This window comes from Chiloscyllium plagiosum, unplaced genomic scaffold (assembly GCF_037043375.1).
Source record: "Chiloscyllium plagiosum isolate Xiang-an unplaced genomic scaffold, Cpla_swu_hap1 HiC_scaffold_16, whole genome shotgun sequence".
Classification (NCBI taxonomy): domain Eukaryota; kingdom Metazoa; phylum Chordata; class Chondrichthyes; order Orectolobiformes; family Hemiscylliidae; genus Chiloscyllium; species Chiloscyllium plagiosum.
In genome coordinates this window covers 90,403,106-90,425,170 of record NW_028270154.1, presented here as the reverse complement: position 1 = coordinate 90,425,170, position 22,065 = coordinate 90,403,106, and the positions used below count along the sequence as shown (strand labels likewise).

At 48.9% G+C, this 22,065-nt stretch overlaps 1 protein-coding gene across 3 annotated transcripts in view; it reads right to left on the bottom strand.

The window, feature by feature from the left end:
- The window catches only part of n4bp3 (NEDD4 binding protein 3), an 87,931-nt gene that overhangs the window by 48,865 nt on the left and 17,001 nt on the right, over positions 1-22,065 (bottom strand). Inside the window, exon 1 of one of the 3 annotated variants that reach the window (XM_087995514.1) lies at positions 8,586-8,765. The exons of the other annotated variants lie outside the window; for them this stretch is intronic. The gene's annotated coding sequence lies outside the window, so the exon portion shown is untranslated. Of the gene's footprint in view, positions 1-8,585; positions 8,766-22,065 lie in introns of those variants that run through there. 3 annotated transcript variants of the gene reach the window in all.

The following is a 22,065-nucleotide window of genomic DNA, read 5'->3' as shown; positions in this document are numbered from 1 at the left end:
TCCCACCCTACCACACTCCCTAATCCGATCGTACCACACTCCCTAATACCAGCGTATAACACTCCCTAATCCCACCCTACCACACTCCCTAATACCAGCATACTACACTCCCTAATATCAGCATACCACACTCCCTAATCCCACCCTACCATACTCCCTAATCCCAGCATACCACACTCCCTAATACCAGCGTACAACACTCCCTAATCCCACCCTACCACACTCTCTAATCCCACCCTACCACACTCCCTAATCCCACCCTACCACACTCCCTAATCCCATTGTACCACACTCCCTAATCTGATCGTACCACACTCCCTAATACCAGCGTATAACACTCCCTAATCCCACCCTACCACACTCCCTAATTCCAGCATACTACACTCCCTAATATCAGCATACCACACTCCCTAATCCCACCCTACCACACTCCCTAATCCCAGTGTACCACACTCCCTAATCCGTGTACCACACTCCCTAATCCCACCCTACCACACTCCCTAAACCCAGTGTACCACACTCCCTAATCCCACCCTACCACACTCCCTAGTCCCAGCGTACCACATTCCCTAATCCCACCCTAACACACTCCCTAATCCCATCGTACCACACTCCCTAATCCCACCCCACCCCACATTCCCTAATCCCAGCCTACCACACTCCCTAATCCCAGTGTACCACACTCCCTAATCCCAGTGTACCACACTCCCTAATCCCAGCCTACAACACTACCTAATCCCACCCTACAACACTCCCTAATCCCACCCTACGACACTCCCTAATCCCAGCGTACCACACTCCCTAATTCCAGCATACTACACTCCCTAATATCAGCATACCACACTCCCTAATCCCACCCTACCACACTCACTAATCCCACTCTATGACACTCCCTAATCCCAGCGTACGACACTCCCTAATCCCACCATACCACATTCCCTAATCCCAGTGTACCACTCTCCCTAATCCCAGTGTACCACACTCCCTAATCCCAGTGTACCACACTCCCTAATCCCACCCTACCACACTCCCTACTTCCAGCGTACCACACTCCCTAATACCATCATATCACACTCCCTAATCCCACCCTACCACACTCCATAATCCCATCGTACAACACTCCCTAATCCCACCCAACCACACTCCCTAATACCAGCGTACAACACTCCCTAATACCAGCGTACCACATTCCCTAATCCCAGCGTACCACACTCTCTAATCCCACCCTACCACACTCCCTAGTCCCAGCGTACCACATTCCCTAATCCCACCCTACCACACTCCCTAATCCCATCGTACCACACTCCCTAATCCCACCCTACGACACTCTCTAATCCCAGTGTACCACTCTCCCTAATCCCAGTGTACCACACTCCCTAATCCCACCCTACCACACTCCCTAATTCCAGCATAATACACTCCCTAATCCCACCCTCTGACACTCCCTAATCCCAGCGTACCACACTCCCTAATCCCACCCTACCACACTCCCTACTTCCAGCGTACCACACTCCCTAATACCATCATACCACACTCTCTAATCCCACCCTACCACACTCCATAATCCCATCGTACAACACTCCCTAATCCCACCCAACCACACTCACTAATACCAGCGTACAACACTCCCTAATCCCAGCGTACCACATTCCCTAATCCCAGCGTACAACACTCTCTAATCCCACCCTACCACACTCCCTAGTCCCAGCGTACATTCCCTAATCCCACCCTACCCATTCCCTAATCCCATCCTACCACACGCCCTAATCCCATCATACAACACTCCCTAATCCCACCCTACCACACTCCCTAATCCCATCGTATTACACTCCCTAATCCTATCGTACCACACTCCCTATCCCACCCTACCTCACTCCCTAATCCCACCCTACCACACTCCCTAATCCCATCATACCGCACTCCCTAATCCCAGCGTACAACACTCCCTAATCCCAGCGTACCACACTCCCTAAAACCAGCGTGCCATTCCCTAATCCCAGCGTACCACACTCCCTAATCCCATCATACCACACTCCCTAATCCCACCCTACCACACTCCCTAATCCCATCATACCACATTCCCTAATCCCACCCTACCACATTCCCTAATCCCAGCGTACCACACTCCCTAATCCCACCCTACGATACTCCCTAATCCCAGTGTACCACACTCCCTCATCCCACCCTACCACACTCCCTACTCCCAGCGTACAACACTCCCTAATCCCACCCTACCACACTCCCTAATTCCATTTTACTACACTCCCTAATACCAGCATACCACACTCCCTAATCCCAGCGTACCACACTTCCTAATCCCATCCTACCACACTATCTAATCCCAGCATACAACACTCCCTCATCTCACCCTATCACACACTCTAATCCCAGTTTACAACACTCCCTAATCCCACCCTACCACACTCCCTAATCCCATCGTATTACACTCCCTAATCCCATCGTAACACACTCCCTAATCCCAGCATGTCATACTCCCTAATCCCAGCGTACTACACTCCCTAATCCCACCCTACCACACTGTCTAATCCCATCATACCACACTCCCTAATCCCAGCATACCACACTCCCTAATCCCAGCGTACCACACTCCCTAATCCCACCCTACCACGCTCGCTAATCCCATCCTACCACACTCCCTAATCCCAGCGTACCACACTCCCTAATCACAGCGTGCAACACTCCCTAAACCCACCCTACCACACTCCCTAATCCCACCCTGCCACACTCCCTAATCCCATCGTACCACACCTCATAATCCCACCCTACCACGCTTGCTAATCCCAGCGTACCACACTCCCTAATCCCATCATACCACACTCCCTAATCCCAGCGTGCAACACTCCCTAATCCGACCCAACCACACTCCCTAAGGCCACCCTACCACACTCCCTAATGCCACCCTACCACACTCCCTAATCCCACCCTATGTCACTCCCTAATCCCATCGTACCACACTCGCTAATCCCAGCGTACCACACTCACTAATCCCACTGTACCACACTCCCTAATCCCAGCATACCACACTCCCTAATCCCACCCTACCACACTCGATAATCCCAGCGTACCACACTCCCTGATCCCAGCGTACCACAATCCCTAATCCCAGCGTGTAACACTCCCTAAACCCACCCTACCACACTCCCTAATCCCAGCGTACCACACTCGCTAATCCCAGCGTACCACACTCGCTAATCCCAGCGTACCACACTCACTAATCCCACTGTACCACACTCTCTAATCCCAGCATACCACACTCCCTAATCCCACCCTACCACACTCGATAATCCCAGCGTACCACACTCCCTGATCCCAGCGTACCACACTCCCTGATCCCAGCGTGCAACACTCCCTAAACCCACCCTACCACACTCCCTAATCCCAGCGTATAACACTCCCTAATCCGAGCGTACAACACACCCTAATCCCAGTGTATAACGCTCCCTAATCCCACCCTACCACACTCCCTAATCCCAGCGTACCACACTCCCTAATCCCATCGTACAACGCTCCCTAGTCCCAGTGTACAATGCTCCCTAATCCCACTGCACCACACTCCCTAATCCCAGCGTACCACACTCCCTAATCCCATCGTACAACGCTCCCTAGTCCCAGTGTACAATGCTCCCTAATCCCACTGCACCACACTCCCTAATCCCAGTGTACCACACTCCCTAACCCCATCATACAACACTCCCTAATCCCACTGTACAACACTCCCTACTCCCAGCATACCACACTCCCTAATCCCATCGTACCACACTCCCTAATCCCAGCGTACCACACTCCCTAATCCCACTGCACCACACTCCCTAATCCCACCGTACCACACTGTCTAATCCCATCATACCACACTCCCTAATCCCAGCATACCACACTCCCTAATCCCAGCGTACCACACTCCCTAATCCCACCCTACCACGCTCGCTAATCCCATCCTACCACACTCCCTAATCCCAGCGTACCACACTCCCTAATCACAGCGTGCAACACTCCCTAAACCCACCCTACCACACTCCCTAATCCCACCCTGCCACACTCCCTAATCCCATCGTACCACACCTCATAATCCCACCCTACCACGCTTGCTAATCCCAGCGTACCACACTCCCTAATCCCATCATACCACACTCCCTAATCCCAGCGTGCAACACTCCCTAATCCGACCCAACCACACTCCCTAAGGCCACCCTACCACACTCCCTAATGCCACCCTACCACACTCCCTAATCCCACCCTATGTCACTCCCTAATCCCATCGTACCACACTCGCTAATCCCAGCGTACCACACTCACTAATCCCACTGTACCACACTCCCTAATCCCAGCATACCACACTCCCTAATCCCACCCTACCACACTCGATAATCCCAGCGTACCACACTCCCTGATCCCAGCGTACCACACTCCCTAATCCCAGCGTGTAACACTCCCTAAACCCACCCTACCACACTCCCTAATCCCAGCGTACCACACTCGCTAATCCCAGCGTACCACACTCACTAATCCCAGCGTACCACACTCACTAATCCCACTGTACCACACTCTCTAATCCCAGCATACCACACTCCCTAATCCCACCCTACCACACTCGATAATCCCAGCGTACCACACTCCCTGATCCCAGCGTACCACACTCCCTGATCCCAGCGTGCAACACTCCCTAAACCCACCCTACCACACTCCCTAATCCCAGCGTATAACACTCCCTAATCCGAGCGTACAACACACCCTAATCCCAGTGTATAACGCTCCCTAATCCCACCCTACCACACTCCCTAATCCCAGCGTACCACACTCCCTAATCCCATCGTACAACGCTCCCTAGTCCCAGTGTACAATGCTCCCTAATCCCACTGCACCACACTCCCTAATCCCAGCGTACCACACTCCCTAATCCCATCGTACAACGCTCCCTAGTCCCAGTGTACAATGCTCCCTAATCCCACTGCACCACACTCCCTAATCCCAGTGTACCACACTCCCTAACCCCATCATACAACACTCCCTAATCCCACTGTACAACACTCCCTACTCCCAGCATACCACACTCCCTAATCCCATCGTACCACACTCCCTAATCCCAGCGTACCACACTCCCTAATCCCACTGCACCACACTCCCTAATCCCACCGTACCACACTGTCTAATCCCATCATACCACACTCCCTAATCCCAGCATACCACACTCCCTAATCCCATCCTACCACACTCCCTAATCCATCATACAACACTCCCTAATCCCACTGTACAACACTCCCTAATCCCATCGTAACACACTCCCTAATCCCAGTGTACCACAATCCCTAATCGCAGTGTACAACACTCCTTAATCCCAGTGTACAACAATCCCGAATCCCACCCTACCACACTCCCTAATACCAGCGTACTACACTCCCTAATCCCATCATACCACACTCCCTAATCCCACCCTACCACACTCCCTAATCCCAGTGTACAACACTTCCTAATCCCAGTGTACCACACTCCCTAATCCCATCGTACCACACTCCCTAATCCCAGTGTACCACACTCCCTAATCCCACCCTACCACACTCCCTAATCCCACAGTACCACACTCCCCAATCCCTCTGTACTGCGCTCCCTAATCCCAGCGTACAACACTCCCTAATCCCAGCGTACCGCACTCCCTAATCCAAGCGTACCACACTCCCTAATCCCAGCGTACCACACTCCCTAATCCCAGTGTACCACACTCCCTAATCCCAGCGTACCACACTCCCTAATCCCACCCTACCACACTCCCTAATCCCACAGTACCACACTCCCTAATCCCAGCATACCACACTCCCTAATCCCAGCGTACCACACTCCCTAATCCCAGCGTACCACACTCCCTAATCCCAGTGTACCACACTCCCTACTCCCAGCGTACCACACTCCCTAATCCCAGCGTACCACACTCCCTAATCCCACTGTACCATACTCTCTAATCCCACTGTACCACACTCCCTAATCCCACACTACCACACTCCCTAATCCCAGCGTAACACTCCCTAATCCCACCATATCACACTCTCTAATCCCAGCGTACAACGCTCCCTAATCCCAGCGTACAACGCTCCCTAATCCAAGTGGACTGTACTCCCTAATCCCACTATACAGCATTCCCTAATCCCGCTGTACCGCGCTCCCTAATCCCACCGTACAACGCTCCCTAAATCCATTGTACAACACTCCCTAATCCCATCAGACTGCCCTCCCTAATCCCACTGTACTACACTCCCTAATCCCACTGTGCAACGCTCCCTCATCCCACTGTACAACACTCCCTAATCCCACCGTACCACACTACGTAATCCCACGGTGCAACACTCCCTAATCCCACAGTACCACACTCCCTAATCCCACCGTACCACACTCCCTAATCCCAGTGTACCACACTACCTAATCCCACTGTACAGTACTCCCTAATCCCACTGTACAGTACTCCCTAATCCCACTGTACAGTACTCCCTAATCCCACCCTATGACACTCCCTAATCCCAGCGTACCACACTCCCTAATCTCAGCGTACCACACTCCCTAATCCCACCCTACCACACTCCCTAATCCCACCGTACCACACTCCCTAATCCCACTGTACAGTACTCCCTAAACCCAGTGTGCAACACTCCCTAATCCCACCGTACCACACTACGTAATCCCACGGTGCAACACTCCCTAATCCCACCGTACAACACTCCTTAATCCCACCATACCGCACTCCCTAATCCTACTGTACAGCGCTCCCTAATTCCACCGTACTGCACTCCCTAATCCCACCGTACCCCGCTCCCTAATCCCACCGTACTGCACTCCCTAATCCCACCGTACCGCATTCCCTATTCCCACCATATCACACTCCCTAATCCCACCGTACCCCGTTCCCTAATCCCACTGTACCGCACTCCTAATCCTACCATACCCTGCTCCCTAATCCCACCGTACCCCGTTCCCTAATCCCACTGTACCGCACTCCTAATCCTACCATACCCTGCTCCCTAATCCCACCGTACCGCACTCTCTAATCCCATCATACCACACTCCCTAATCCCACCGTACCCCGTTCCCTAATCCCACTGTACCGCACGCCCTAATCCTACCATACCCTGCTCCCTAATCCCACCGTACCGCACTCTCTAATCCCATCATACCACACTCCCTAATCCCACCGTACCCCGTTCCCTAATCCCACTGTACCGCACTCCCTAATCCTACCATACCCCGCTCCCTAATCCCACTGTACCGCACTCCCTAATCCTACCATACCCTGCTCCCTAATCCCACTGTACCGCACTCCCTAATCCTACCATACCCCGCTCCCTAATCCCACTGTACCGCACTCCCTAATCCTGAAACACAAGGTCAGAGGTTCCAGTAATCCAGGTTTCCTTCAGAATTACCACGGGAAACAGAGATTGGTTTACTGGAGTCCGGGTTCCATTGTTCTAAGAGAGTGATGAACACTCACAGCTACAGCAGTAAGTGTCCTTCCTTATCAACATATTCAGCAAGTGACTGTATGCTTTTTTCTAACAGGTCTCAGACCTATACATATCTCAGACACGGTCACAAACAAGAATGATCAGGTGGGCTCTGGATTATCCATTTCTTCTGAGCAACTTTAAAAATATTACCGGAAAAGTGGTTGGCCATTCAGACCCACTCGATGAGCCCATACCTGATCAATTCATTATTTAGCATTATTATAAACATTCACTAGAACTGGTGCCCTGCTGCATTAGACATTGAAACCACTCTGGGAAACGTCCAGATCACCGTCCAAATATCAGCAACCCTTTCATTTACTTGGCACATGGGAAATCCTTCCCAATTCCTGGCTGTTTTCACTATAAATAGGTGTAAGGATTACTTGTCCCAAATGATCAGTACGTATAATATTTACAGTCTGATTGAGAGGTTGATTTAGAAGGTGTAGCCCACTCAAGACTGAAGCAAATGACAGGGAAGAGGCAGGACAGTCAGCAAGGATTAGTCTGTCCACCAGCTACATCCAACACTTGGACAAGTCACTCTTTACTTCAAATGGGTCAGTTTATAGAAAGTTCTGGAGACTGAAACTAAACTGTAGCAGTGGTCTGTTTCACAAATCAGTTGTTAGGCTGAAGACTTGAGTTCTGTCAAAAATCAATCTAGCAATTCATCTTTCGGACTCCTGAGCTTTCAAGTCTTGGAAATAATGTAAACATCGACGGTCTGAGCAAACCCACTCAACAATAGCACTTGTTTCCAAAACAAGACAATGCCTTTACCCAGTTCTCAACGGTGAAATATTTCTCTGCAATACTTTTGTTTTTACACACAGGAATGAGGATTACTTGGGCCCCCTACCCCATCCAAAAAAGGTAAAGACCCAGTAAAGGGAAGCATACCAAGTCAAACTGTTTTACTCATTAATTCTATCACATTGACAGTGGCCAGCAGTCCATTATGACGGTAGCTAGCATTTACCTCAAACATTCCAGACACAAGTCTGACAGAATACATGGACATTTGTTTTTTGGCAAAGGAGTTATCCATCTGTAAGGTCAAAGCATACATACCTGCATCTTCTTTTCTCCTGAGCAGCTGTGTTCTTCAGACTTACTGCTCATTCTCTTGTACAGATGTAGTCTGGAACTGATTCAGATGTGGACTCTGTCCCTCACCTTCACAGCTCCCAACCTCATACTGTCCTGGAGCCAAAGACTGTCCTGCTACCTAAACATTTACACTCTCCAGAGGCGACAAACTGTCTCAATTCCAAACACACAGCAAAACCATTGTGAAAATAATTTCCAAATGCTGAACCCAAGTTCTAACAGCACATCCTGTTTTCTCACGCTGTCAGACAGCAGTCTGCTGGTTTGTGTTTTCCCATTGGGTGTGAAGGCTATTGAAGCAGTAATTCCAACCGTATGACACAGCAACAACACTAGCTGGCAAGGAAATATGGGTAAGAATGGTAAGTTTTGTTCATTCCGAGTGTAGGATTATATAACAACCAGCACACTTCTCCCAAAAACCAAAAGATTCTGGGTTTGTTGTGGGCTTGTCCATAACTTGACCACATCCCCGCAGTGACACAGTCGAATGTTTAACTGAGGCCATGTTACATTGTCAGATTCAAAATGAAACTGAACCTGCACCTTTCAGGTGAGACATTAAATCAAACCCTATCCAAGATCTCAAGCAATATTCAAAGAAAACAATGACAACAGGGTAACACAAGCAGAAACGGAATAGCCATATAAAGGCTCCAGTGTCGAGTGCAGACCACAGGCTGGGAATTTATAACGAGGATCTCATCTTCCCAGAGCCAGTGCACCATCTACAAGGAACAAGTCAGGAGTGTAACGGAATGTCTACTTGCCTGGATGGGTGCAGCTCCAACAACATTCAAGTTGATCAGGGCTGGATGGAAATGTGGAACTTGAAATACAAACACCAACAGCTACGATCCTGCTGAAGGCAGCGCTGGTTTTGAGGGGTCCTATTTTGTATACTCCAGTCAGTTAAGGGACACACTACTTCGCCAACTGAAGTCACAGGATGATATCCATCTCATAAAGAAACAGCCAAGAATAAACTAATCCTCAAGACCATAAGCTTGGTCAGTTGCAGGAGGGAATGGGGGAGGAGGGGTAATGTCATCCCAGTGACCAAGGCTCATGGGACAGAAGGACAGGAGGAGAGGATCGCAGCAGGAGTCAGGTCAATGGCAGCATCTCTGCTTCTGCTGTACCGCAGGGAGCGGTGAAGGGGAGGGGAGGGGAGCAGTAGTGAGAGGGGACTCTATAGTAAGGGGCACAGACAGATGTTTCTGTAGCCAGGCACGACACCTCAGGATGGTGTGTTGTCTCCTTAGTGCCAAGGTCAAGGATGTCTCTGAGTGGACACAGGACGTTCTGAAGGGGGAGGGTGAGCAGTGCGAGGTTGTGATCAATATTGGTTTCAACGACATGGGCAGGAAGAGAGGTGAGGTCCTGCAAAGGGAGTTTGGTAAGAAGGTGAAATTCAGGAGCTGTAGGGTTATAATCTCAGGATTACTCCCTGTGCCACATGCTAGTGAGGCTAGGAATAGGATGATAGATAAACACTTGGCTAAAGAGCTGGTGTAGGAGGGAGGGCTTCAGGTATGTGTGTCATCTCTTCCAGGTACAGGATGACGGGATACACCTAAACTGGAGGGGAACCAACATCCTGGCGGGGAGGATTGCTGGTGCCACTCTGGAGGGGTTAAAGCAGTGTGGCAGGGGAGGACAGCAGGTAAGTGAGTGAAATAACCGAGGAGGAGTCAGGGACTAAGGCCAGGAAGGCTGAGAGGAAGTACACACAGGAAGAGGTTTGTGAACACCACAGGACTGGTGGTCTGAGCTCTGTGTACTTTAATGTGAGGCGTACGACAGGAAACACAGGTGAGTTTAGAGCCTGGATTAATATGTAGAGCCGTGGTGTTATAGCTATTAAGGAGACTTGGTTGACAGAGGGACGGGCAGCTTAGTGTTCTGGGATTTCAATGTTTCAGGAAAGATTGAGAGGGTTGTAAAGAGATGGGGGAGTTGTGTTATTGAGCTCACCCAGTGACAATCCCAGCTGTACTGAGGGAGGGCGTACCCAGTGAGGCATTATGGGTAGAGCTCAGGAACAGGAATGGGGCTATCACTTTGATGAGATTGGACTACACGCCTCCCAACAGCCAGAGGATGAGAGAGAGGAACAGCCGTGTGGACAGATTGTGGAAAAATGTGCTGTTGTGATGAGTGATTTTAATTTCCCCTGTATGGATGGGTTGGACTGAATGGTCTGTTTCCATGTTGTACATCTCGATGACTCTATGACTGCGACTCACAAATTGCCAGGAGCTTGGACCAGGAGAATGTATTAAGTGTCTCCATTTAAATAGTAAATAGCTGAAAAATGTGTTGCTGGAAAAGCGCAGCAGGTCAGGCAGCATCCAAGGAACAGGAGAATCGACGTTTCGGGCATAAGCCCTTCTCCCTGAAGAAGGGCTCATGCCTGAAACGTCGATTCTCCTGCTCCTTGGATGCTGCCTGACCTGCTGCGCTTTTCCAGCAACACATTTTTCAGCTCTGATCTCCAGCATCTGCAGTCCTCACTTTCTCCGACTTAAATAGTAAATAGTCCAACTTAGGAAGGGGAACGGTACTGGGGTATTAGGTCATGAGCCCGGCCACGTGATTGAACTTTTAGTGGAGGAGCAATTTGGGAACAGTGACCATAATTCCGTAAATTTCAAGTTACATTTGAAAACGATAAGAGTAGTTCTCAGGTGAAAGTGCTAAATTGAGGGAAGGATAACTACCACAATATTAGGCAAGAGCTGGGGCAGGTAGATTGGAGGCATCTGTTTGAGGGTAAATCCACCTCTGGCACGTGGGAATCTTTCAAAGGCCAGTTGATTAGAGTTCAGGACCTGCGTGCTCCTGTCACAATGAAGGATGAGGATTGTAAGATTCGCAAACCTTGGATGACAAGAGAAATTGAGAGCTTAGTCAAAAAGAAAAAGGAAGCTGATCTAAGGTTTAGGAAACTGAAGACAGACAGAGCCCTTAAAGAATTCAATGAGAGCAAGAAAGAACTCACCTCAGGAATCAGGAAGGCTAAAAGGAGCCAGGAAATGTCTTTGACAAAGAGGATTAAGGAGAATCCCAAGACATTTTACACATATATTAGGACCAAGAGGGTAGCTAGGGAAAGGGTATATCCACTCAAGGAGAAAGGAGATAATTTATCCGTGAGGCTGAAGGAAGTGGGTGTGGTTCTTAATAAGTACTTGGCATTGGTATTGGAGAAGGGGAAGGAGATGGTGAGTATCAGGAGGGATATTGATATTCTGGGGTGTGTCAATATAAAAAAGGTGGTGTTGGGTGTTTAAAGTAGACAAGCTCCTGGAACCTAATGGAATTGATCCCAGAATGCCGAGGGTGGAAGGTGAGGAAATTGCTGGGGTCTTTCACAAAATCTTCCCATCTTCTTTGGTCACAGGAGAGGTCTTCTAGGAGAAAGTGAGCACTGCCGATGCTGGAGATCAGAGCTGAAAATGTGTTGCTGGAAAAGCGCAGCAGGTCAGGCAGCATCCAAGGAGCAGGAGAATCGACGTTTCGGGCATGAGCCCTTCTTCAGGAATGAGGAAGATGTGCCAAGCAGGCTAAGATAAAAGATAGGGAGGAGGGACTTGGGGGAGGGGCGTTGGAAATGCCATAGGTGGAAGGAGGTTAAGGTGAGGGTGATAGGCCGGAGAGGGGGTGGGGGCGGAGAGGTCAGGAAGAAGATTGCAGGTTAGGAAGGCGGTGCTGAGTTCAAGGGTTGGGACTGAGATAAGGTGGGGGGAGGGGAAATGGGAAACTGGAGAAATCTGAGTTCATCCCTTGTGGTTGGAGGGTTCCTAGGCAGAAGATGAGGCACTCTTCCTCCAGCCGTCGTGTTGCTATGGTCTGGCGATGGAGGAGTCCAAGGACTGCATCTCCTTGGTGGAGTGGGAGGGGGAATTGAAGTGTTGAGCCACGGGGTGGTTGGGTTGGTTGGTCCGGGTGTCCCAGAGGTGTTCTCTGAAACGTTCCGCAAGTAGGCAGCCTGTCTCCCCAATATAGAGGAGGCCACATCGGGTGCAGCGGATGCAGTAAATGATGTGTGTGGAGGTGCAGGTGAATTTGTAGCGGATATGGAAGGATCCCTTGGGGCCTTGGAGGGAAGTAAGGGGGGAGGTGTGGGCGCAAGTTTTGCATTTCCTGCGGTTGCAGGGGAAGGTGCCGGAAGTGGAGGTTGGGTTGGTGGGGGGTGTGGACCTGACGTGGGAGTCACGGAGGGAGTGGTCTTTTCAGAACGCTGATAGGGGAGGGGAGGGAAGTATATCCCTGGTGGTGGGGTCCGTTTGGAGGTGGCGGAAATGACGACGGATGATACGATGTATATGGAGGTTGGTGGGGTGGTAGGTGAGGACCAGTGGGGTTCTGTCCACTTCCCGCACCTCCGCCCTTGAGCCCCGCCCCTCTGGTGATTGGGGCTCAAGGGCGAAGTAGCGGGAAGTGGAGGAGATGCGGTGGAGAGCATCGTCGATCACGTCTGGGGGGAAATTGCGGTCTTTGAAGAAGGAGGCCATCTGGGTTGTACGATATTGGAACTGGTCCTCCTGGGAGCAGATGCGGCGGAGACGAAGGAATTGGGAATGTGGGATGGCGTTTTTACAGGGGGCAGGGTGGGAGGAGGTGTAGTCTAGGTAGCTGTGGGAGTCGGTCGGTTTATAGTAAATGTCCGTGTTGAGTCGGTCGTCCGAGATAGAAATGGAGAGGTCTAGGAAGGGGAGGGAGGAGTCTGAGACGGTCCAGGTAAATTTGAGGTCGGGGTGGAAGGTGTTGGTAAAGTGGATGAACTGTTCAACCTCCTCGTGAGAGCATGAGGCAGCGCCGATACAGTCATCGATGTAGCGGAGGAAAAGGTGGGGGGTGGGGCCAGTGTAGCTGCGGAAGATGGACTGTTCCACATATCCTACGAAGAGGCAGGCATAGCTGGGGCCCATACGGGTGCCCATGGCTACTCCTTTGGTTTGGAGGAAGTGGGAGGATTGGAAAGAGAAGTTGTTCAGAGTGAGGACCAGTTCAGTCAGTCGAAGGAGGGTATCAGTGGAAGGGTACTGGTTGGTGGGAAAGGAAGAAGCGGAGGGCTTTGAGTCCTTCGTGATGGGGGATGGAGGTGTACAGGGACTGGATGTCCATGGTGAAGATAAGGCGTTGGGGACCAGGGAAGCGAAAATCATAGAGGAGGTGGAGGGCATGGGTGGTGTCCCGAGGGCATGGGTGGTGGGGAGTTCTTGGACTAAGGGGGACAGGACCGTGTCGAGGTATGCGGAGATGAGTTCAGTGGGGCAGAAGCAGGCGGAGACAATGGGTCGGCCGGGGCAGTCAGGTTTGTGGATTTTAGGCAGGAGGTAGAAGCGGGAGGTGCGGGGTTGTGGGACTATGAGGTTGGAGGCGGTGGATGGGAGATCCCCCGAGGTGATGAGGTTATGGATGGTCTGAGAGATGATGGTTTGGTGGTGGGGGGTGGGGTCATGGTCAAGGGGGCAGTAGGAGAGGTCCCAAAGTAGGCCGGAGAATTGGGCAGAGAAATGGCAGATGGATTTTCATCTGGACAAATGTGAGGCAATGGATTTTGGAAAGTCTAATGCAGGAGGGGAGTAAACAGTAAATGGCAGAGCCCTTAGTAGCATCAACATGCAGAGGGATCCAGGCGTACAGGTCCACAGTTCCCTGGAAGTGCCAACACAAGTGCATAAGATGGTGAAGGAGGCGTATGGTATGTTTGTCTTCATTGGTTGGGGCACGGAGTATAAAAATTGGCAAGTCATGTGGCAGCTGTATAGCACATTTGGAATATTGTGTACGTTTCTGTTTACTACCCTACCAGAATGATGTTGAGACTTTGGAGGGGACAGAAACAGTTCACCAGAATGTTGGAGGTTATTAGCTAGGAGGAGGGATTGGATAAACTTGGTTTGTTTTCACTTGAACACTGGAGGCCGAAGGGGGTGACCTAATAGAATTTTGCAATAGATAGAATAAATAAGCAGAGTCTTTTTCGAGGGTAGAAATGTCGATTATACCATGGGACATAGATTCAAAGTAAAAGGGGGTACATTTAAAGGAGACGTGAGAGGCAAGTGTTTTTACACAGAGGGTGGTAACTGCTTGGAACGTGCTGCCAGAGGAGGTGGTGGAGATGGATACAATAGCAATATTTAAGAAGCATCTTGATAGAGACATGAATAGGCAAGGAATAGGCAATGTGGGCGGAACAGTGGCTCAGTGGTTAGCACTGCTGCCTCACAGCGCCAGGGACCCAGGTTCAATTCCTGCCTTGGGCCACTGTCTGTCTATGTGGAGTTTGTGCATTCTCCCTGTGCCCGCATGGGTTTCCTCCGGGTGCTCCGGTTTCCTCCCTTAATCCAAAGATGTGCAGGTCAGGTGTATTGACCGTGCTAAATTGCCCATAATGTTAGATGCATTATTCAGGGGTAAATATAGGGTAGGGGAATGGGTCTGGGTGGGTTACTCTTGGAGGGTCGGTGTGGAGTTGTTGGGCTGAAGGGCCTGTTTCCATACTGTAGGGTATCTAATCTACAGAGGGTAATGGACCATACAGAGGTAAAAGGCTTTTAGTTTCGAAGGGTATCATGTGGTGCAGTCTTGGTGGGCCGAAGTGCCTGTTCCTGTGCTGTCCTTCCTTTGTCCTTATAGCAAGCTCTCTCAATAATCTGGTCAATGTTTGTCCCTTGCTGTATATTACTGCTCACCTGTGTGTTATTTGTGATTCCCCAACAGGCTAATTCAGGGGCACAGTTTCTCCTGAAACCAGTGTGACACAACAACATGCACCACGTGGTTACGTAACAGTGAGAACATTTCAAAGGTAGCTAATTCTCAGTGAACCATTTAGATATTCTCAGCAAATAACAAAGCATTAGCTAATACAATACAGGACATAACATCAAGGGATTACTGGCTGGTTGTGTTGTTCAGGCCAAATTCTCACAGTTTCCAACAGCAATGGCTGTAAAATTGACCTCAGTTCCAGGTTTATGAGGCAACTCACTGGGAAAAAAAAGTCACACTGGAAAAGTAAATGGTACTGTTAGAAATTACACAGCTGAAGGAGTGCTCCCACATTATTCCCAAAACACGGGGTTGTTGGAGCAACTTCACTGGATTGGGGGAAAGTAAACAATGAAATTGACTCCAAAGTATCTCAGAAACCGCAGTACGCCAGTAACACTGTCCGAAATATCAGGCTTCACTAAAACCTCCCAGGCTACTGGCAAGCAGCCTTGAACACTGCCGAGAACAAGCCTTCGGGTTGGTTCTGCTTTATTAAAAACAGGAGCAGAAATAGCTGCTCACAGCCAGAGATGTTATTAAGATGCAATAGATTTGAAGAGTTAGGATAACACCAGGTCACTGGAGCTCAGCCAAGTTCAAAATATGCCAAATCTTCAGAGAAGTCCAAGTGTACAGGATGGATCGGAATGAGCTGTAGCCACGGTCAATAGGCAGAGGTGGGAAATGAAATCAATGGTTATTTTTAGAGAAGTCTGGATCCTGTGGAAGCTGTCCAGCAAGACAAATGAGATAGATTCTGCAAATTCATGATCTGTGCATACATGTACATTGTGAAATAGCAACTCAATGGATATTCCTTTTTTACTGTCATTATGGAGGTAACTGTCACTGGTCTTGGACACACACGTGCTAAAGCACTAACAGGCAATATGGGCTCCTCCCAATACAGCCCACTAACACCTGCGTGTGCAAACCCCATCATAGGTTAGATTAGATTACTTACAATGTGGAAACAGGCCCTTCAGCCCAACAAGTCCACACCGACCCGCCGAAGCGCACCCACCCAGACCCATTCCCCTCCATTTACCCCTGCACCTAACACTACGGGCAATTTAGCATGGCCAATTCACCTGACCTGCACATTTTTGGATTGTGGGAGGAAACCGGAGCACCCGGAGGAAACCCACGCAGACACGGGGAGAATGTGCAAATTCCACACAGTCAGTCGCCTGAGGCAGGAATTGAACCCGGGTCTCTGGCGCTGTGAGGCAGCAGTGCTAACCACTGTGCCACCGTGCCGCCCCGTAGCTTCTGTAACTTCCACACTCAACAAGTCCACAATATTTATTGCCTCAATTTAAAGAGGGAATATCAGTGGATGGTGGCACATGAACACATACCCTTGTGAAAGCCAACTCCTGGAGCAGTGAGAAAACCGTATGATGCTGATGGAGAACAGGGGAATTGGACAATTAAAAATACGGCAAGATGACAGAACGTTTAACCAATGATGGACCAGAATGTAAAGCAAGAACTAAAACATAACAGGATTCAAACATAAATAAATGTTCAGGTTAATCAGAACTCATTTTTTTCCCCAAGATTTGCTACAAAGGTTCTAGAAGATGTTTGCAGAAATTTAATCCAACTGTCATTCCAGCGAAATGTTTCCAACACTTCACTGAGAGGCTCCACAAGTGAAAAACAAACAGCAAGATACTTTTTATAAAATAGTTTATAGCCCCTGCTTAAATAGCCAGACTGAGATAGGTTCATAGAATCCCTACAGCGTGGAAGCAGGTTATTCAGCCCATCAAATCCACACCATCCCTGTATTTTCCCTGTTAATCATCCTATCCTGGGCACTATAGCATGGCTAATCTACCCTAACCTGCACATCTTTGGACTGTTGGAGGAAACCCACGCAGACACGGGGAGAATGTGCAAACTCCACACAGACAGTCACCCAAGTCTGGAATTGAACCTGGGTCCCTGGTGCTGTGAGGCAGCAGTGCTAACCACTGAGCCACTATACCAACCATTTAAAATGACAGCGCAAAGATTTAAAAGGAAGGGTTTAGGGATATGGAGCTAAATGCTGGCAAATGGGACTAGATTAATTTTGGGATATCTGGTTAGCATGGACAAGTGGGGCCAAACGGCCTGTTTCCGTGCTGTATAACTCTCTGACACTAAGTACATGCCCTGTTATAGGGAACGCATCAGGCAATTTGCACTTTACAAGGTTTCACAAACAGCAATGAAGTAAATGCCAGATCATTTGTTTTGGGCTTTGCTTGAAGAGATAAGTATTGAGCAGCTGTCTGAATATTGCTCTGGGATCTTTTATCTTGACCTGAGAAGAGATATGGGGTTCGGTTTAATGTCTATCTGGAAAGTCTGGACAGCTACCTGATGAAGGAGCAGCTCTCTGAAAAGCTAGTGTTTCCAAATAAACCTGTTGGACTATAACCTGGCGTTGTGTGATTTTTAACTTTATCTGGAAAGTGACACAGCTGACAGTTCACTTCCTCCATACTGCCCTGACCTGCTGGCCTTGATTATGTACTCCAGTCTCTGAGAAAAGATGATTAACACTAAGTCAACATAGCACATATGAAGGAAAACGAAACAACACGGGTGCTATTTATTGATATTCAAGAGCCCAGGGTGAAGTCAAAGGCATTTTGGCAGATGTGATGCTCAACAACGTGCACCAATGTTAAACATCAAATAACTGAGTGAAAATATTGTTCAACTATGGAGTATAAAACAGAGTCAAAGTCAGAGAAAATCGTTAACAAACTATATGAGATTCTGTTTAAGCCAGTTAGAACATAGAACATAACAGCGAAGTACAGGCCCTTCAGCCCTCGAATTTGTGGAACCAATCTGAAGCCCATCTCACCTACACTATTCCATTCTCGTCCATATGCCTACCCAATGACCACTTAAATGCCCTTAAAGTTGGCGAGTCTGCTACTGTTGCAGGCAGTGCGTTCCATGCCCCTACTACTCTCTGAGTAAAGAAACTACTCTGACATCTGTCCTATATCCATCACCCCTCAATTTAAAGCTATGTTCCCTCATGCTGGCCATCACCATCCAAGCTAGCTTTCCAACCTATCTTATATGTCTCAATTAAGTCACCTCTCAACCTTCTTCTCTCTAACGAAAACACCTCTAGTCCCTCAGCCTTTCCTCCATACCAGGCATCTTCCTGGTAAATCTCCTCTGAACCCTTTCCAAAGCTTCCACATCCTTCCTAAAATGCAGTGACCAGAACTGTACGCAATGCTCCAAGTGGGGCCACACCAGAGTTTTGTACAACTGTAACATAACCTCATGGTTCTGAAACTCAATCCCTTTACCAATAAAAGCTAACACACTGTTTGCCTTCTTAACAACCCTATCAACCTGGGTGGCACCTTCCGGGAATCTGTGCACATGGACACCAACATCTCTCTGCTCATCTACACTATCAAGAATCTTACCATTCACCCAGTACTCTGCATTCCTGTTACTCCTTCCAGAGTGAATCACCTCACACTCTTCCACATTAAACTCCATTTGTCACCTCTCAGCCCAGCTCTGCAGCTTATCTTTGTCCCTCTGTAACCTACAAAATCCTTCAGCACTATCCACAATTCTGCTGACCTTAGTGTCAGCCGCAAATTTACTAATCCATCCTTCTATGCTCTCTTCCAGGTCATTTATAAAAATGACAAACAGCAGTGGCCCCAAAACAAATCCTTGTGGTGCACCACTGAACTCAAAGATGAACAGTTCCCATCAACCGCCACCCTTTGTTTCTTAAAGCTAGCCAATTTCTGATCCAAACCACTAATCACCCTCAATCCCATGCCTCTGTATTTTGTGCAATAGCCTACCGTGGGGAACCTTATCAAACGCCTTACTGAAATCCAAATATACCACATCAACCACTTTACCCTCATCCACCTGTTTGGTCACCTTCTCAAAGAACGCAGTAGTTCAGAATAATGTGTCCATTTCTGACCAACAAATGCCAAGGAGATATTCAAATGTTGAAGGTAGAGCACCGTAACGTCAGCTTGAGATGTCCAAGGTCTGAAGCACCAGAACAGTCTGCCTTTTCATTTGGGACCAGGTGTCAGAGTGCTGATTCTTGATAAGATTTTTTAGACAATAAATGGTATTAAAAAAATCAAGGAAAAAGTCCATTAAATTACAAAATCAGGACAAGGGAACACAGTCTCCATCCAGACAGGATCAAATTTGAGTCAGATCTCAGGAAATTCTTCACACCAACTACTGGAATCAGAAACTCTAAGGTCATTTAAGAACCAGTTGATAGTTCAAAGGAAAAGGGACACGGTGGCTCAGTGGTTAACACTGCTGCCTCACAGCACCAGGGTCCCGGGTTCGATCCCAGCCTTGGGTGACTGTGTGGGGTTTGCACATTCTCCCCGTGTCTGCGTGGGTTTCCTCCCACAATCCAAGGATGTGCAGGTTAGGTGAATTGGCCATGCTAAATTGCCCATAATGTCCAGGGATGTATAGGTTAGGTGCATTAGTCAGGAGTCAACCTAAGGTAGGGGGAACAGGTCTGGGTGGGTTACTCTTCGGATGGTCGGTGTGGACTTGTCGGGCTGAAGGGCCTGTTTCCCCTCAATAGGGATTATTTGATTATATATCAATATGCTTAGATGGACTAAACAGCCCTTCTTTTCTGCAATTAATGTATGTTCTTATCAGAACTTTCCCAAAAGGTACGTATCTTGCTCTTTGAGATACCACATCCACAGTCCTGTGGTTTAGGTGCTAGCAACACTGCACAGTAATCTTCATGCACTAAAACGACCCACTACAATGTCTGTTCTATGTTCTGATTCCTTGCTAATTCCAAGTAATTCTGCTCTACAATAGGGAGTGGGATCCAGTTGCCTTCTCATTGCAGTTGAGAGCAGTGCCAGAGATTATGTGGTGGATGAGGAATACTGCAGTTCTGTGCTGATGTTGTCAATTCCTGCTTATTCTGTGGTTGCTAACTACAGCAGGTAATAAAGTCCTGACCACATTAGTGGATCACACATTTTTCAAAACCATTTTCAACCCACGTCTAGACGAAAGCAAACTTGTTCTGTACCTTACAGCCTTCTTCACCCGTGAAAGGAAGAATTATTAGACAGTTGACAGTAAATATACCCCTCAGCATCTATAATTCAACCAGTGAAGAGGCAGTCCGACAGCCCAGAATACTGAACGTTCCAATGCAGGAAGATAATCCTGAGGCGAGGCAGTGGAGTTTTACCAACTTGAGAACTGGAGGATGAGGTTGGGCAGTGGTAGGTGGAATCTGAGCGTAGTCTGATGAAGGGATCATGCCCAAAACGTTGATTCTCCTGCTCCGCAGATGCTGCCTGACCTGCTGTGCTTTTCCAGCACCACACTCTCCACTCTGAGCGTAGTCTGCCAGCAGTTCAAAGATTTCGCCTGCTGCTGGAATGTAAGCTTTGCGCTGGATTCAGTGGAAGTGGATTTATGATAACCATGACACGTTGCAGTTCACCCAGTGGCACATTCACAAACCAGGTTTGGCTGTTTCTCACTTGGGGGCCGAGGGAGAGATGGACAGTGTGTTGGCACCAGGTCGTTTGGTTCACGGGCAGTTTTGGTCCTTGGAACTGGGTTGAAATGCACCAGTTCACCCACTGGCTCCGACCCAAGCACCTTGTCCTTTTGGTATTCCCACAGATGAGGCTGCACCTGCTGCTGGGTCCCAGGGGCCCATTTAGGAACTGGCTGCATTATACTTTCTCAAGCAATGACACCCACCCACCCCTTCCCAGGATCATGTAGCACAGAGGTCACTCCCAAGAAGGCTGCGATGGCTCATTACATTTTCCCAGAGCAACAGTTTTGATTTCATGCTGGTTGCTAAATCTTTCGCTGGCAGTGGAGAGGTTATAACCCCGACAGTAAAGGTGAAAATATATTTTGACAAGATTCTGAAGTCAATATGCTCTCCCGAGTAACAGTGAGTGTTAGTTTGATGTTACTTCCTCATTGATTTCCGAAATTGGTATTGTTAAAAAATCTGATGTCAGTCCCCACAAAATGTCTGGGGCTGACACGGGGCCTGGGGTCCAGGGGGTGAAGTGGAGACCCTGGATGATAAAGGAAGCCAATTTAAAATCAAACTTTCAACCAACACACCCAGGATTATCACTGGAAATGAATCTGGAGTACTTTGGGAATAATTAAATTAGCCATGCTGCAAACTGGGAATTAGCTTTAGCTGAAAATGGAGCAGTTTTAATTTCCCATGTCGTGTAACTAGGTTAACCTTTGTCTGTTGATGCTCAAAGTCTGCAAGACTATCTTGAAGGGAGATACATTTCTTCGAGACTAACCCCAAACGAGGGCGATGCAAGAGACCTCAGGCAAACAGTTCTTGAACAAGGGGATGGCTGGAGCTGGCAGGCAGTGTCGGACTGAGTTTACAGAGAATGTGGACAGTTTGGAGTCCAAGCCAAGCCCGGGCTCTCTCTATACCGTGACTTGGAGATAGTGAGGACTGCAGATGCTGGAAGTCAGAGTCGATAAAATGTGGAGCTGAATAGGCACAGCTGGTCAGTCAGCATCAGAAGAGCAGGCAAGTTGATATTTTTTGGGTCAGGAGCTTTCATCAGGACTGGGGAGGGGG